General features: G+C 46.2%; 1 protein-coding gene across 2 annotated transcripts in view; it reads right to left on the minus strand.

Moving 5' to 3' along the window:
• The window catches only part of LOXL2 (lysyl oxidase like 2), a 97,168-nt gene extending 79,193 nt beyond the window's left edge, over positions 1–17,975 (minus strand). For both annotated transcript variants that reach the window (XM_045853134.1, XM_045853133.1), the window contains exon 1: positions 17,843–17,975. The gene's annotated coding sequence lies outside the window, so the exon portion shown is untranslated. The remainder of the gene's footprint in view (positions 1–17,842) is intronic.
• Between the last annotated feature and the right edge of the window lie 267 nt (positions 17,976–18,242).

Consider the following 18,242-nt stretch of genomic DNA (forward strand, 5'->3'; position numbering starts at 1 on the left):
AAGTACAACACAAGGGATACAGTCAATTATATTGTAATAACTGTGTGTGGGGCCAGTGGGTACTGGAATTGTCAGGGGGAACACTCTGTAAAGTGTGATTGTCTAACCCCCATACACCTGAAACTAAAACAAATAGTATTGAATGTAAACTGTAATTGAAAAGTAAAATTTAAAAAAAAAAAAGCAGAGTGCAAAGCTGTCATACACGTTTTCAATTTTAAAGTTAAAATAAGAAAGAAAAGCAAACAGAAGTGCACTATGTCTCTAATAAGCCAATACGGTAGATGCTCCCTTCTAAACATCTGGGGATGCTTGGATTGATGGGAGACACGTCATCTCTCCTTTACACCTGCTGTCAGTCGTCTCTCAGAGTGCTGTATTTCTCTAAGGACATCAAAGAGCCTGGAGGAACCCACAGTTGGGAGAGTTTTTAGACAACAGGAAGATCTATGCTCAACATTTACCTGTGAAAACCTCCAATGTCATGGGCAACTGAAGAAGAGTCTACACCACTGGGATTGCACTGCCACCCATCATGGACATTCCAGGACCATCCTCTACCCCGGCACAGCCAACACTTCTGCAACTCCTGCAGTCATACCAAACCAAGCTCTGGTGTCACCAGCCCCCTCCAGGCATGCAGGGGAACCATCCACAGGAGGAAGGCCCACCTGGGGGACTATGCTGTGAAAACCGCATCCATGGCAGCGAATGGTCTTAAGTATTCACACAGTTTGCCCGAGAGTGGGCCATCACATCCAGGGGGTACATTATCTGACTGACATGAGTAAGAGCCAGCACATGCTAGAGGAGGGTGGCTGTGGCTTATTGGAAGATGGTCAATTATCTCTCCCAGTATTTTCTCATGGGGCTCTGGCCAAGCAGTTAAAGACATTCTTATCACATTGTATGCGGGAAACGTATTTATACGTTTTACATTGACTGGTAGTAGAGCGCGCGATAAAAACTACCCACAAACAATGTGTTATATTCAGTTCCATCCATTGGAACTCCCAAGGATGAGCTTAGGTAGTTCCTCCCAGATCCATCGTTTGCAACAGCATACTTGAAAACAATATTTAGTCCAAATATTATAAAATATTGGAGAAAAGCTTAATTACTTAGATAAAAAGATGTCTTCACTTGTGCTATATAAAGTAGGCAGGTGCTAAGAGTTCAATGGGAGAGTGGGCTCCAGGGAATTTGCAGTGTCTGCAAATAAGACTTTTAAGCAGGACTTAATTCAACATGTTCTCCCTGGCCTTGCGAGGAGTTGGAGCTGAGGGGGAAAAAAGAGGTTCTAAACCTGGATTTTGCTCAAGTTTCTCAGTTGACTATGAACAGTGCTACTTCAGCTGTCCGATAAACACCATTGGTTGGAGGACATCTTCAGTTTTGAAGCATGTGTTACTCAAGGAACTTCCTAGTACATTCTAGAAATAATTATTTCTATGACTCCAGGAATGGTATTGTACTGATCGTGGATGAATATTTGAAAATCCTTGCTTTAATTTTGACCTGAGAAGTTTCTAAAAGGAAAAGGAGAACATGTACAATGGGTATTTCCGGGGTCCTTTTCTTAAGTTACTAGTTTGACAGTGGAATCATTCAACCAAGGAACAGGTGTGAAAGGCCTGCTCCCCAAAATATCTCTAAGTCTCAAAATATCTTTGGGGCTACCCAAATGTTTTTCTTCCCACCAAAAACAATACTATTTGAATCACTTCACCATCTACCTGAAGAAAGCATTCTGTGTTGTAGAACTTGCTTGCTTAACAAAACTTTCTGAAAATCAAATGACTGATGACTTCCCCAGAATATTCTTAAACACTATCACTAACTGTGGCCTCTTACCACTGACACCTTACCCTGTGGCCCAGTCCAAAAAAAAATGCCCAATGTGACTTGACAGATGTGGCTCTGTTGGTTGGAGCATCATCCAATAGACCAAAAGGTCGAGGATTCCATTCCGGGTCAGGGCACATATCCAGGTTGTGGGTTCAGTCCCTGCTTGGGGCATGTACAAGAAGGCAATCAATCGATGTTTCTCTCTCACATCAATGTCTCTCTTTCATTCTCTTTCTCCTTTCTTCTCTCTCTCTCTCAAAGCAATGAAAAAAATGTCCTTGGGTGAGGATTAAAAAAAATAAAAGCCCAATATGACCAATTCCTAGTTAATAATAAGGGTATATTCAGATAAGGGGGAAAATAGTGTATATAAAAATTGTACACTATTTATGCACAGTGCATTCATGCATTTAGCAAAAAGCACTGTTCCCCTTCCCACGACCACCAATCTTATTGTCTGGGGCACAGGACTATCCTTAAGCAGGCCTGATTCCAGCTCCAGATTTGAGTGACAGCTCTGTTGCTTCTAAGGCCCCTGCTGGACAGGCAATGATTCCTCCCATCACTTGCTGCACACCCTGTGTTCTGGAGCACCCAGTAACTGGCTTGCTGTCCCAATGGGGCGCAACATGTAAGCAACCGTGCTACTCCTCAGTCAGAAGCAGTGGCCTGAGATGCAAGGGACACTTGCTTAGTGTACTCAACAGTGGAGTGCAGGGTTCAGCTCTCTCTGTCAGATGTAGGCATCCCAATCTGGGGTCAGGGGGTGGGGTGGGAGCTGTCTGCTCCATCAGACTCTCCCCACCTTAGGCCACCAAGACTCCTGCTCCACCAGCAGAAGCGATGAATGGCTCTCATTCAGATCCCAGGGCGCACCAGAGGGGCTTCCCCAGCTGACCCCACATGGTCCAGGTGCTCTCTGACCCCACATGGCACACACTCCTTTGTGGAGGAAGGCTGTCTTGAGAAAACGGGGCATCAGGTGGCAGATGAGAGGGCCCTTCTGAACCTCATCAGAAAAGACCACCAACTTTGACACCATGCTTGGCCAGGGCTGGTTCATTTGTCCCCTGGCCCCAGATCCCACCTCAGTCCCATCTCTTTCTGGCCACAGAGCACAGTTTAAACGTAAGGAGGCAGGCCTACAAAGCTGAACTTTTTTCAGCTTCCAAAAAGCAGCCTTTGTCAGGAATAATTTGTTGAGACTGATGGGGGTTCCCCACAATCGACCTCCAGCTCTGGGCAAAATCTCCTGACCAGGCTGTTTTGAGGCTGGCGGTACAATTCCAAACACTTTAAAACGTGCCTGCTGGTGACTCCTGGATTAGATCAGAGAGAAACAGCCAATTTTCTCATCTCTACAGCACACAGCAGGTTAAGAAGTAGCAGGGGAAATCCCAAATCGGTGCTGCTGTTTAAAGACAATACTACAGCAGCAGCAGAGGAAACTGAGTGAGGTGAGGATGTCACGCGGCTCAAATTAACCAACCCCAACCCCTAAGAAAATGGAGACATGCCCCGACCCATGGGCTTAGTTGGTTGGGCGTCGTCCTGCAAAGCAGAGGGTCGCCAGTTCAACTGCTGGTCAGGGCACACTCCTGGGATGTGGCCGGTCCCTGGTTGGGGCATGTGCAAAGGGCAGCTAATCAGTGTCTCTCTCACACATCGATGATTCTCTGTCTCTTTCTCCCTCCCTGTCTCTCTCTCTAAAAATAAATAAATAAAATATTTTTTAAATGGAGACATGGCTTGACTAAAAGATAACATCATAACTAAAAGAAAATGGTGCCAGCACCTGAGAAGGGTCTCAGATTCAAACCTGGCTTCTGCAAATGGAGAAGAGCCTTAGGGTCCTACTGATACTGCTTCCGTAAGAAGTCCCAGTGCCCAGTACAGTGACAGGCTCACAGCAATGCTCAGTGAGTGGTAGCTGCTTAAATTATAAAACCGCAAAAACCTGAAAAAATTCCAGGAGGGGTGCTATTTCACCCACTGACCACTCTTTTTAAACATTAATTAATTAATTTATTTATGCATAAATCCTCACCGGAGGATATGTTTATTGATTTTAGAGAGAGAGTAAGAGGCGGGGGTTGGGGGAGAGAAAGAAATATCAATTGGTTGCCTCCCGAACATGCCCCAACAGGGAATCAAACCCACGACCTTCTGGTGTACAAGGACGACCCTCCAACCGAGCCAGTTGGCCGGGGCCCAACCACCACTCTGAACACACCACTTGGGTAACAGGTTTTAATCACCCTTCCCCCCCACCCCCCACACCCACTCCAGAGACAATGTTTCTCAGAGCTAACAGTCAGGAGCCAAACTGGTCTGAATTTCTGGGCCACTTTGAAGGAAACATTAAAATCCATAAAGACAGCAGCAGGAGAACAGAAGGCAGGGTCAGAATAATATGCAAAATTGGCAAGCAATCCAATCATTGTTTCTGGGGAGGAAGCAGAGTTAGCGATGGGCTCCCTTGAGCACAAATTCCCATAAGGGATTGGTCCAGGCACCTACACCTAGGTGGCGAGGCGGGGCTCATTTGAACTGTTCAGGTAAGAATGATACCGACCGCCTGGCAAGACCACTGGAAGCAGGCAGAGGGCAGGAAACAGGGGGGGCCGCTGGACGAGATACGGCCGGGCTGCCGCAGGCAGTGGGCAGAGCTGCGGTGTTCGGGTCACCGAACTAGTGCCCAGCAAACGCTCCACCTGCTCTTGCAGAGTGTTCCACTCTTCGCAGCAGATTCCCCACACCTAGGCAAGATGATGGCAGGCGGAAGCATTGCACAGAGCATGCACAAAGCTATCAAGCAAATTGGATGGAGGAAAAGCCCTCCTACCCACTTTCAGTACCCGATTGGGGTGGGACCAAAGAAGGCAGGCACATGCACCATAAAGATCAGAATGGCGTCAGGGGGAGATGCTGGACCAAAGAGACCTGTCAGTCTAGCCTGGGGAAAAGAAGGGATTGGTTGGGGATAGGGATCCCTGGAGTGTGCAGAAGTTTGGGGAGTTAATTGGGCATATTTTTTAGGAAGCACCTGGCCCTTTCCACACTCAAACCTATATATAAACCCAAGGGGAGGAAAAGATGCTCTCTTACCCATCCTGCAAATGTGTTGGCTGGTGCATTTACAGGACCTTCTGACCCTGGAAGCCACAGTGGCCAATGGCAGCACCAGCCTCACAAGTGAGTTTCAGGAGGGACCTGAGGCCTGACAGTGGCTTGAAGAAAAGCTGAGCTGCCTGGATGACCACTCAGTGGCCGCCTGTGGTTCCCAAAGATGGTACTTTAAATGAGAAAAGGAACTCTGCGTGCCGCTTTAGGTTTTGGTCTGGCTGAAGACAGCTGGGTTTTCCTCTGGGTTTCCCTGAGGAGATGAGCTTTGAGACAAGAGTCTGCTGTTCTCCCAGATCGTGCAACATCCAAATAAAAACCCCTTTCCTTTCTCACCATCCTCTACCTTTAGAATTTGCCTGTTGGTAGTGGTGGGCAGACAAACCCCCACATTGGTTTGGTAACAAGAAGAGCATCCTGGGTGGGAGGGGGCAGGAGGGAGCATACAAACATGTTTGTTTGTTTGTTTTAAGAGATGACATTTCCAGTTATTAAGCGATGGTTTCCGCAAGCCTTTCCTGTTCAGCTTTCTCGTGCCTCAGACATCATTAGTCATAGCAGGACTTGCCCTTGGCTTTGTGCACCTGCTCCAGGAGCTTTCCAGGTCAGATTCTTATCTACGTGATGTGACCTGGGCCTACAGTCAATTGTTCAAGCCTGAGCCCCTCCAATGAGTCCTAGATCCAGAACGCAGAGAAAGAAGGAGCAGTTGGTACAGAGGCCACAGCCACACTTTTGACCTGTCTGGAAATGCCTGCCTACACAGGGAAGGGTAGCGGGGCTATCCAAAAGTGCATTAAGAACCTGTGAGCTGGGACTCTGCTGTCCATAGAAACACTGTCTTCCTTCCAGGGGCCCAGTGAGTAATAGCAGCAGCACCAACTGCCACATCACCAAAGCTGGCCGGGCTCGGCTACACAGTGCCAGTTGGTGCGCTGTCCCTGGCAATCACTCCAGGAGACAATGGCATGCAGAGCGCAGTGCCAGATACACAAAGCCCTATACGCTCCTGCTCTTGCTGGAGAAAGCAGACTTTCTCAGTTATCACTGGGCCTGATCAATGCCACGTGTGCTGATCACAAGGCTTTTCTGGGCTTCCTTCTAAGAATGATTCTAAGATCCTTATTAGAATGGCATGGCATGGCTCCCACGTGCCTCCACGGTTTTTAGTGTGACATGCACTGGCTTCAACCCCCAACACTGAGCTCTCGCCACAGTGACCTGAGTGCCTGTGGTCCCCAGAAGACACCTGCTTCCATGTTACCTTGCCTTAGGGATTGCTGTTCCCTGGTCCAGGACACTGCATATCCACCTTCTGTATACCTGCTCTTTGTTTAAGAATCACATGAGCATGGCAGCTCCTCAAAAAATTCAGAATAGAGTTACCCTATGACCCAGCAACCCAGGAATCCCTCTTCTGTGTATCTACCCCAAAATTTGGGAAACATTTATCTGCAAAGATATATGCACCCCTGTGGTCAGTGCAGCATTATTTATGGTGGTCAAGACATGGAGCCAAAGTGCCCTTCAATAAAGGACTGGATACAGAAGGTGTAGTACATATATACTATAGGATAGTACTCAGCCTTAAGAATAGATGAAACACTGCCACTTGCAACAACATGGATGGACGAGGAGAATATCATGCTAAGCAAAATAAGTCAGTCAGAAAAAGCTAAGAACCATATCATTTCACTCACATGTGGGATATAAAACTGAAACTCATAGACACAGACAACAGTATGGTAATTGCCAGAGGAAGTAGTAAAGGGATTATTACTTCCTTTTAGTAGTAAAGGGAAGTTGTGAGAGGTCATAAAGGGGGCCAAGTATATGGTGAGGGAAGATGGTTTGACTTTGGATGGTAGGCACTCAATGCAACGTACAGATCATGTATCACAGAAATGTATACTTGAAACCTATATAATCTTATTAACCAATGTCATCCCAATAAGCTTATTTTAAAAATTAAAAAAGATTAAAAACAAGAATCTACTCACAAATAAATAACAAATCCTAAGAAATCTACTGAAAGACTATGAGAGCTTATAAAGGAATTCAGTAAGTTTATAGGATGCAAGATCAATATTTAAAAATTAACTGTTTCTATATATTTTCAAAAAAATTCAAAAATGTAAAAGAAAATAATTCCATTTATGATCATATAAAAACTAAAATACTTAGAAATAAATTTAACAAATGAGATGCAATATTTATACTCAGAAAACTACAAAACATCATTGAAAGAAACTAAAGAAGATCTAAAAAAAAATGGAAAAGCATGCATGTTCCTGGATTGGAAGACAATACTGTTTGTTTTTGAAAGACTTAATATTGTTAAAATGAGAATAGAAATTAATCTACATATTTATCACAATTTTTATTAGAATCCCAGCTGACATTTTTGTGGAAATTAACAAGCTGATTCTAAATTCACATGGGACTAAGAATTGTGGGAGGCCACCCTGCGTGGTGTGGTCCCAGCTCCCACTCAGAGATGCACAGGACCCACGCCCACAGATAGGTTCTCCTGTGGAGAATCAGGCCTGCAATGTGCCTAGGCTGCTATGAGTCTTGCTTTTTGCTAAAACTCCCTCACCCTGAATTGAGGACATTTACTGCAAAGCAACTTCCTAAAATCCATGCTAAACCTTCCAAGGATGAGTGTAACTGGTTCAACCACTTTTGCCTTTTCATTTGCAAATATCCCTCTTCTGTGATGTGATTAGCAACATTGGCTCCTTTGTTTTCTATAAAAGGTAACCACCTAAAGCAAATCTGTGCATAGTTAATGAGGACCATCATGTAATGGGTGGAGAAACCCAATAAAGGCCTGTCGTGGAGGAGGCCTTGGCTTTTGCTCCCCGTGAGAGAAAAGCCATGCCGTCCCTTTTCCTCCACCGGACTCAGTAGTCCGTGTGAATGTCTCATTTCAACCATAATGACGCGGACCTTGTGGTCCAGTGTCTGCATCAAGAATAGCCAAGACAATTCTGAGAAAGGATAACAAAATGGGAGAACTCACACTTCTCAATTTCAACAGGTACTGCAAAGCAACAGGTACCAACACAGTGGTGCTGGCACAAGGAGACGTATAGATTGATGAAGAGAACCGTGAGTCCACTGATAAACTCAGATATCTATGATCAGTTTAGACAAAGGTACCAAGACCATTCAGTGGAAGAAAGAATAGTTTTAGCAAAAAAAAAAAAAAGAAAAGGCGCTGGAATAACTGGATAGCCACATGTAAAAGAAAGAAGTTGGACCTTTACCTCACACTATTTACAAAAATTAATTCAATATGGTTCAAAGACCTAAATATAAATCCTAAAACTCTGGAAGTAACTCTCAGAAGAAAATGTAAGGGTAAATCTTCATGACATCCTGTAACCAAATGAGGGTCCGGCTGCCTGGCACTTCAAAAGCCAATGCTAGGGAGACAGGTGCCAATGTAAATGAAAGGGTTTGTTTAGGTGCTGGCCACCTGGAAGGTGGGGGACTCATGTCTCCAAGCTCATCTCCCTGAAAAGATGGGAGACTCCCGTTTCAAAGCCCATCTCCCCCTCTCAGTGGAGATGGAGTCTTTTATAAGGAGGGAGAGGGGAACAGAACAGAGATCAAGTAAAAGGATTACAAAGTTCTCTACATGCAGATGAGCAGGATCCATTCTGATAAGGCAACGGACTGGCTCGTGTGTATCATCCTGGCTTAGTCATCCCGGCTTTACATTTGGAGGTCAGCAAATCTCCCAGAGCTGGGATGCCTGAAGGTTGAAGTATGCATCTTTTAAAGTTAGTTCTGAGGATTCTTATACAAACATTCTGTTTATCCATGTATTAGTCAAGGTCAGCACTTGCAGAAACAATGCCAACAGACTGGTGGGGTGGGTTATAATTCCCCACTGTTAGGTTTGGATTTGGAAATGGTTTCTTAGATAAGACACCAACAGCATAGGCAACAAAACTCATGAATATATATATATATAAATATATAATATATAAATATAAAAATATAAATATATTTATATATTTATATATAAATTATAAATTAAAAATATATGATTATAAATATATAAATATATAATAAATATAATATTATAATTATAAATATAATATAATATAAATATAATATTATAATTATAAATATACAAATATATAAAAATATATATTTATATACAAATATATATTTTATATTTATATAAAATATATATATATATTCCATCAAAGTGAAAAACTTCTGCGCATCAGAGGCATTGTCAAGATGGTTCTGAGCCAGGGCAGCAGTGCTGGGGAGAGCAAGGGCATATTAATCAAGTGTTTACTAAACGGCCGCTGTGTCTCTTCCTCCTAAGACCATGAACCCCCTGGAGGAACATACATCTCATGCCTGTGCCCAGCAGGTAATAAATGTGCAGTACATGTGATGTGAACTGAGAAAGAACACAGACACTATTAAGCAAAAGAAAAGACAACCTACAGAATGGGAGAAAATATCTGTAAATCATATACCTGATAAGAAACTAGTATTCAGAATACATAAAAATTCTTACTAGTCAATAAGGAAAAATAATTTAAAAGTGGACGCAAGACTTCAATAGACATTTCCTCAAAGATATACAAGTGGCCAATAAGCACATAAAAGTTGCTCGATACCATTAGCCAGTAGGGAGGATGCAAATCAAACCCACAATGGAATAACATTTCACATCCACTAGGATGGCTATAGTTTTTTAATTATATTTTATTGACTATGCTATTACAGTTGTTCCAATTTTTCCCCCATTGCCCCCTCCACCCAGCCCTGCCCCACTCCCTCAGACACAATCCCCACATCACTGTCCATGTCCATGGGTCATGCATGTGTGTTCTTTGGCTACTCTATTCCCTATTCTGTACTCTACATCCCTGTGACTATACTGTAACTACCACTTTGTATTTCTTAATTCCATCACCTTTTTTCCCATCCCCTCAACTCCCCTTCCATCAAAACATTCTCTGTATCTATGATTCTGTCTCTGTTCTGCTTTTTTATTTTGTTTTCTAGATTCAATGTTGATAGATATGTATTTATTGCCATTTTATTGTTCATACTTTTGACCATCTTAAAGAAGATCCTTTAACATTTCATATAATACTGGTTTGGGCCCTGGCTGATGTGGATCAGTGAATTGAGTGCTGGCTTGCAAATCATAGGGTTGCCAGTTCAATTCCCAGTCAGGGCACATGCCTGGGTTGAGGGCCAGGTCCCCAGTGGGGGGTGCATGAGAGGCAACCACACATTGATGTTTCTCTCCCTCTCTTTCTGCCTCCATTCCTCTCTCCAAAAATAAATAAAATCTTAAAAAAAAAGTACTGGTTTGGTGGTGATGAACTTCTTTAGCTTTTCCTTGTCTGGGAAGATTTTATCAGTCCTTCAATTCTAAATGCTAGCTTCGCTGGGCAGAGTAATCTTGATTGTAGGTCCTTGCTTTTCATCACTTTGAATATTTCTTGCCAATCTCTTCTAGCCTGCAAAGTTTCTTTGGAGAAATCAGATGACAGTCTTATGTGAGTTCCCCTATAGGTCACTAACTGCTTTATCTTGCTGCTTTTAAGATTCTCTTTGTTTTTAAACTTTAGCCATCATACTGTGTCTTGGTGTAGGTAGGCCTTTTTGGGACTCTCTGCACGTCCTGGACTTGTATGTCTATCCCCTTCACCACGTTAGGAAAGTTTTCTGTCATTGTTTTCCTAAATAGGTTCCAATTTCCTGCCTCCCTCTTCTCCTTCTGGCACCCCCATGATGCAAATGTTTATAGCAGAGGCTCTTTATACTATCCTCCTTTTTGGGGGGTGGCGTATTTTTTCATCTTATTGTTCTGATTGTTTTTTGCTTTCTTATATTCCAAATTGCTGATTTGATTCTAGACTTCATCCACTATATTGCTGATTCCCTGTAAGTTGTTATTTTAATTAGTGTATCCTCTGTTTCTGACTGGATCTTTTTTACGTTATCGAGGTTCCCACTAAGTCCCTTGAGCATCCTTATAACCGGTGTTTTGAACTCTGCATCTAGTAGCTTGCTTGTCTCCATTTTGTTTAGTTCTTTTTCTTAAGTTTTGTTCTGTTCTTTCATCTGAGCCATCTTTCTTTGTCTCCTCATTGTGGCAGCCTCCCTGTGTTTATTTCTATGTATTAGGTAGAGCTGCTATATCTCCCAGGTTTGGTAGAGTGTCCTGATGTAGTAGGTGTCCTGTAGGGTCCACTGGCACAGGGTCCCCTATCACCCAAGTTGGATACTCAAGGTGTGCCCTACGTGTGGGCTGAGTACACACTCCTACCATTTTGAGCCTTCATTTGCTATTGGCACGTACAAGGTCAGCCACTGCCTGTATTCTGCCTAGGGTCACACGGCATAAGCTACAAAGTGATCTGCAAATGGAAGCTACTTGTGTTGACTTGGTGGTCCCCAGGTGAAGCCAAGCTGTGAACCACCTGCTGCTAGTGCCAGGCCTGAGCCTACTTAGCAAAAGGTATGGGGCTTGCTGAAGGCAGATACTAAATTGGAGACAATTTAGGAAGAAAATCTGACGCATGAGACAAGATAAGGTATTCATATGGAAAAGACACTGGAAACAGCTTGGGTGGACCCAGAAGTTGGGGGGAGCAGGGCCTCAAGGAATCACCAGGGAGGGGGAAACAGTGTGAGCCAGGTTTCTCAGATATGGTGTCTACCTGCCAGCTCTGTGGCTTGGTTGGGGGAGGGCTCAGAAAAGGAACATTGGCCTCTGGGAGCATTTGTCTGGGAGAAAGCTGGCTGACAGCTCTTGCCCTAATGCTGGACAATTCAGTTCTTCCCCATATGTCTTTGGTGCCTTTCAATCTGCTGCCCCTGTGCTGGAGCTCACAGGGAGTAAATCCAAGTAAGTCCTTGTGCTGGCCCTTTAAGAGGAACTGCCAGGGAGTACAGCAGTTTCTGCCTTCCACAGCCTCAATCCCCACTGTTTTTTAACATAGAAGTTATGGCGACTTCTCTTCCTGGCACTGTGACCCTGGGCTCGGGGGCCTGGTGTGGGACTGGGAACCTTTGCTCCTGAGATATTCCTCCTGATTTTTATTTGCCCCATGTGGGTGTGGGACCAACCCATTCCATGTCTTCACCCCTTCTACCGGTCTCAATGTAGTTTCTTCTTTAATTCCATTGTTGTAGGAGTTCCATTGAGCTTGATTTCTGATGGCTCTGGATGATGGTTGTGCTATAGTTTAACTGGAATTTTGATGTGGTTGTACAAGGAGGCGAGCCATGCTTAACTACACTGCCATCTTGACTGGAAGTCTCTATAATTTTTTTTAATGGGAAAAAGTTAGCATGGATACAGAGAAATTGTAACCCTCATATGTTGCTGGTGGGAATGTAAAATGGTGTATCCACTGTGAAAAACAAAAACAGTTCCTCCAAAAGCTAAACAAGAACGGCCATATGATCCAGCAATTCCACTCCTACTTCTATAAACAAGAGAACTGAAAACAGATGTCCAAACAAAAATCTTTACACAAATGTTTACAGCAGCACTATTCATAATGGCCAAAAGGTGGAAACAACCTAAATATCCGTCAACAATGAATGGATAAACAAAATGTGGCACATGCGTACAATGGAATAGTACTTGGCCATACAAAGAAATGAAGTATATATACATGCATGAAGCTTGAACACATTATATGAAATAAAATAAGCCAGACAAAATAAGCCAGACCCTATATTATATGATCCCATTTCTGTGAAATATCCAGAATTGGTAATAAACACAAAGAAAGTGGATGAGTGGCTGTTTAGGAGTCAGAGTGGGGAGTTGGAGGAAAAGGGTGCAATGGCTGAAAGGTACGAGTCTCTCCCTGTGGCAATGGAATACATACATGTTCTAAAACGGACCATGGTCATGGCTGCACATACCTGCGAGCACACTAAAGCCCACTGACTGGAGCACTCTAAATGGGTGAATTGTATGGTATGCAAATTATATCTCAATAAGCTATTAAAAATCTATGTAAATGACTCTTTAGTTCAGCAGGGCCTATTTATTAAGCACCGAATACATGCCAAGCACAGTGTGAGGCGGTGGGAATTCAAAGATGAATCTGACAGGGGTTCCCGAAGAGTTCCCGGTGCACTTCGAGGAGCAGGAACCGTACAGAAATAGGCACAGAGGTAGAACTAGGAGGCAGTGACTGTAACTGGGGTTGAGGAACCAGGAAAGCTTTAGACAGTTGCTACCAGGGCAGGTTTTGAAGGAAAGTTTGAGTTTGACAGATAGGTGGGGAGCAGGGTGGGAAGAACAGGGTGTTCTGGGAGTCTCGGGGGGTTCAGAATTGCAAGATGAAGAGTGAAAATGTTGGGTGAGTAGGTAGGGTGAAGGCACGTGGAGGTGCGGTTGGAAAACGAGCAGAGGACGGTGAGGAAATGGGATTGTCGTGCTGAGAAATGTTCAGGTTTCCCTCTGGAGATTAAGACAGAGCCAATAAAAGAGGAGCAGAAGAGTGGCCCATGGGTCAAATCTGGAAATGGAGGTTTTGGAAATATGGTTTTACTGGAACATATCCAGGCTCATTTCTTTGCTTGCTGTCTATGGCCACTTGCCCACCAGAACGGCAGGGTGGACCAGCTGCGGACAGGCTGCATGCACTGTAAAACCTAAAATATGTGCTATCTGGCCCTTAGAGAAGAAATTCACCAACCCTGGTTCTAGAAACAGCACTGAGGCTGGTTTCACATGGGTTAAGACCAAGGGAAAGGAGGCCATTGAGGGAACTGGCCACTCTGCTGCCATGGGCAAAACTGGGTACGGGCCTGACATTGTGCTGACAGATGATGGAGGGTTGGCAGGTGGCTAGGGAGGTGGGCATGGCTTTGAGAGCTGCCAGAAAGAAAAAAAATACACATGGGGAATATCAATTTAAGAAAAATCAAAAGTACCTCTGAAAAGGATTAAAGACCTCACAGGGCTGCACTGGTGTCTAAATTTTAGGTTTTTCCTTCTTAGTCATTAAAATGCTACCTAAACATCAGGTTTAGCAGAGAACTCTCAGACAGACCACCTGGGATCAAGGCAGCTTAAAGGGTTTTAAAGATACCCTTACAGGCAAGCTGGAGCAAGTCTAGGTAACCTGTCTAGAAGAGTCTTTTTCTCTTCATGGATAAAAACCAAAGTCTGTCCAGATATGTGCTTGGGATTGGTGGCATTTGCCTACACACACTATTGGGGGGCTGGAGTTTACTTTAAAAATGTACTTTATTCAAATTTATATTTGTACTGGTTCTATAAAAGCTTTAGAAAGAGATCTAGGAAAGCAACTGCCTTGATCCTCGAGCCCTGCAGGAGCTCTGCAAGGCTGCGCTGCTTACACCACGACATCAGTGGTCCCTGGGCAAGGCTGGCGGTGGCAGGAGTTCATGGATCCAAGTTCAAGGACAATATAAAGGAGCTGAGCAAATTAAGCTGTTCACAAGTCATCGATGTAAGTTATCTTCTTTCTCATAAAGCACGTTTTACAGGCAAGTGACACGATTTCCTCAGAGGACATGTAGTACTGTGCTGGCAACACATCAAGGGGACATATGGGAGTGGTTGCCATGGGGCGTCCACTCGGCCAGCTGTGTCTGCTGGCCTGACAGAGGTTTCAACAATGGAAAAACAAATCACCATCCACATATAAAATGATAATATAGTATTAAAGGTATTCCAAGGGGAGGGGACCTAAAAGCCGTGGGCAAGAAGAACTTAGCTGTGACCCTAATCACAGCCATTAGCCACTGAGTTAGTTCTTGCTCCACACCTGTATCTGCCACACACAGCGTGCCCACGTAGATTGTTTCTGCTGAGGGAAACACAAAGGATTTTTAAAACTCTGAGCAGAAATCTTATCTAAACTGTCACCATGACGCTTCCTTGCCCTCGGACAAGTGGCTGTTCTGAAAGGGTGGTCCTGGTGTATAAAGGCTTCTCAACATAGGTGGTGGGGCAAGACCAGCCAGCATGCCTGACCAGGTGTGTTCCTTGCCACCCATGCACTGTGCTCTGCTCACCAGCAGGCACAGCAGGGATGCCTAGGGCAAGGTCTGAAAACTTGCTTCAACACATGGACACAGCTGGGGACTTAGAAGATGAACAGTGCAGCTGAGGCCGAGTCTCCCAGACATCCGCTCAGCTCTGCCTCTTCTGCCCAGTCGCCAGTGCTGCTGGCCTGTGGCCTGGGGCAGGGCGCGCTCCAGCCACACCACCTGACCCTCCTGGCCCGCCCAGGGTCCAGAGCACAGGTGGGCCTGTGTGACACTGCCATGCAGACTGACCTCGAGGTCTTTCCCCCAAGGGAAACGAAGAACAGTGATTACCAGCTGTTCTTCTGAATCCAGGCAGGCCCGGGAAGGGGGGAACTAGACCTCCTCACACCCCAACACTGTGGAAGGAAGGAAGCTCTGAAGCTGCTGATGTGGCCTCACCTAGAAATCCCACCCCCGTGGAGACAGCCCACTAGTTAAGGGGGAGGTGGACGCACGGCTGCCAGAAGGTGGTGTGGTTAAGGTTAAGGCTTTGCCTCTTTTGAGTTCTGCTGTTGAATAGTGGGATTGGAGGAACCCAAATAAGGAATAAATACGATGTAAATAAATTATAAAAATCAACAAAACTCAGATCAACTGTAAAAGGATGTTTTTGGGGAAATTAGGAACATTTTAAATATGGACTGGGTATGAAATGATCCCAAAGAATGATTGGTAATTTTCTTAAGTAAAATAATCTCGTAATGTTTATTTAATATTATATGTTTAGAGATCCCGCTGAAATACATAGGGATGTAATGATTTGATGCCTGGGATTTGCTCTGAAATAGTTCAGTGAAAACAAGAGAGAAAGGGATGGGTAAAGCAAGGGTGGAAAACCAGCTGTTGGCACTGAGGCCTTCTCTCCACGACTGCGCATATTTGGAATTTTTCAGAAAAATAAATTTTAAATAAACAATGCAGCATTTTCTGGAACATCAGAAGGCTCCACGGAGTGCCATCGATGGCCTTGGGAGAAGGCAGGAAGGGGCCGGCGAGGAGCGCTGAGTGGAGGAGACAGGGCGAAGCGGCACCGCGGGTTTCATCCGCTCTGCAGGCAGGCGGCAAGCGCAGGCTCTGTCTCCACACCTAGGTTTCACAGTCAGCTCTGCCACTGACGGCTGGGTGGCCTTAGACCACGTCACGTTTGAACACAAAGTCCCAGGGATTCAGATGTGAGCGCACACACCATTGAGACTCAATCCCCAGGGGTCCATGGGGTGCGTGCATGCATTTTGCCATAAGTTTCATGGGCACTCCAGGGACAGACAGTAGGGACCAGGAAGGGGAATAGGACAAGGGGGTGGGGGAGATGACTAATTAGCTAAGTCAACAGCCAGTGCCTCAATCCTTTCATCTGGGAACTGACCAGAGAAAAATGAACATTTCATCTTCCTCCTAAACGCCATCCCTGACCATGAAGTTCACAATAGACCATAAATAATGCCAAATAATTCCACTCAGAATGACAAATAGGCTTGGGGTCTTCCAGGACAGACAGGCTAGGGGTGGTGTAAGAGATAGGCGTTCGAGATCCACACTGACTAACCCGGTGGCCTTGATCTCCAGCATTTGTCCTCTTCCGCAAAAAGAAACGGTTGGACTGGTCTGCACAGTTCCGAGATTTTAGAGGACGAAATTAATCTGGGGCATGTTCCCGGTTCTCACTCACGCCTCCCCTCTCATCAGGGCTTGAGGTTTCCTAGACACGAGTAGTTAGTTAGTCCCCTTCCCCTGCGTAGTCCCACGGCCGTGTCCCCTCACCTCGCCCCCCGCTGGTATTTGGTGACGTTTACTGGGGGTGGGGGTGATAGAGAGAAAGGAATCTCAATCACGCTCGTTTCTTCCAATCATTTCTATTCCGCGCCGCGCCACTGTACAGCGACACCTCAGGCGTGCCGCTAAACCCCAGCTTAAAACCCAGCGCAGTGACCAAAGTGCCTGCGTAAAAGTTGCCGTCGCAGAGGACAGCAGGAGTATCTCGCAAGACTAAGACTAGCTCTACCTCTGAGCAATCCTGCACGCACAACCCGACCCATAGATTTGTTTGTGCTGGTTCTTTCCTACTCCAGGGCCTCTCTGTCATAATGGCAGGAGAGGCTTCCAGGTCCCCGCACTAGCCAGGGTGACTTGGGAGTGCACACCTGGCATGCAAAGCGCACCTCTCCACCCACAGAACTCAGGGGGTTCGGGCGCTCAACCGAGACCTTACTGGAAGGCTGAGGAGAAAACCCAGTTCCAAGCATTGGGCACTGGAGTTCCCAGGCTCAGCCCCAGTGACCCACGCCCACACCCTCCTCCAGTCTAGTGGACTCAACATTTCCAGATCTGTGGCTCAGTGCGATCCCCGTCCCCAGCGCACCCACATCCCTCAAAGCCAGAGCTCCGGGCACAAGCACAGCCCCAGTGTCCCTGGTCCGTCGCTGCCTCCCCTGCGCACCTATTGCACACTCAGCCTGGACTGGCACTATCCTGCCTGTTTGCCGGCGCCCCGGGCGGGCAAGGAACCGAACGCCTCACTCCTTGGGGTGCGCCAGTGGCATCGCCTGACCCTGCTCCAGAGAGGTGGGGCTGGGTGGGTCCGCCCGAGTGGGAGGAGGCATCCGCTTCCTTGCACACCCCGAATCTCTCAGCGCAAAAAGCCTTCACCATGTGTGCCGCCGTCCCGACCCGGGAACCCCAAGTACAATGAAGAGACGACTTCGCGGGGAGTGGAGTCTGCAGACCCCGCGAGGACGCTCTCGCTTCCCCTCAAACCGCTGCCCTCCCTGGAGGCCACAGGGCGCAGCGCTCTTACTTGGTAGAAGGGGTCGCCCTTGCTTGGCTGGGGCCAGGTTTTCCACCGTGGCCCCTGTCCGCGCCCACGCCGCCGAGCCGCTTTCCTGAGCAGAGGGCGCAGGGGGGTGGCTGGAGAGAGAAAGGTCGGAGATCTGGGAGCAGCGGGCTGAAGTACCTTCTTCACGCTTTTCCCGGCACTTTTAACTGGAGTCGGACGGCAAACCCCTCCCCGGACCCACCCTCTCCCTGAGCGCGGCCGCCGCATTGGCCCGGCCTGTTGTAATTGGAGAGCGGTGACTCCCCGGGCGAAGGCTGTGTCCGGAGACTGCGCGGTAGTGGCGCAGCCCTTGGAGGCTCTTCCCGCCCGGGTTTCCAAAGCCTGAGAAGCTGGGGAGGGGAGGGCGGGACCTGGGGTGGTG

The sequence above is a fragment of the Phyllostomus hastatus genome, unplaced genomic scaffold (genome assembly GCF_019186645.2).
Source record: "Phyllostomus hastatus isolate PE091 unplaced genomic scaffold, TTU_PhHast_1.1 phas_contig_98, whole genome shotgun sequence".
Classification (NCBI taxonomy): domain Eukaryota; kingdom Metazoa; phylum Chordata; class Mammalia; order Chiroptera; family Phyllostomidae; genus Phyllostomus; species Phyllostomus hastatus.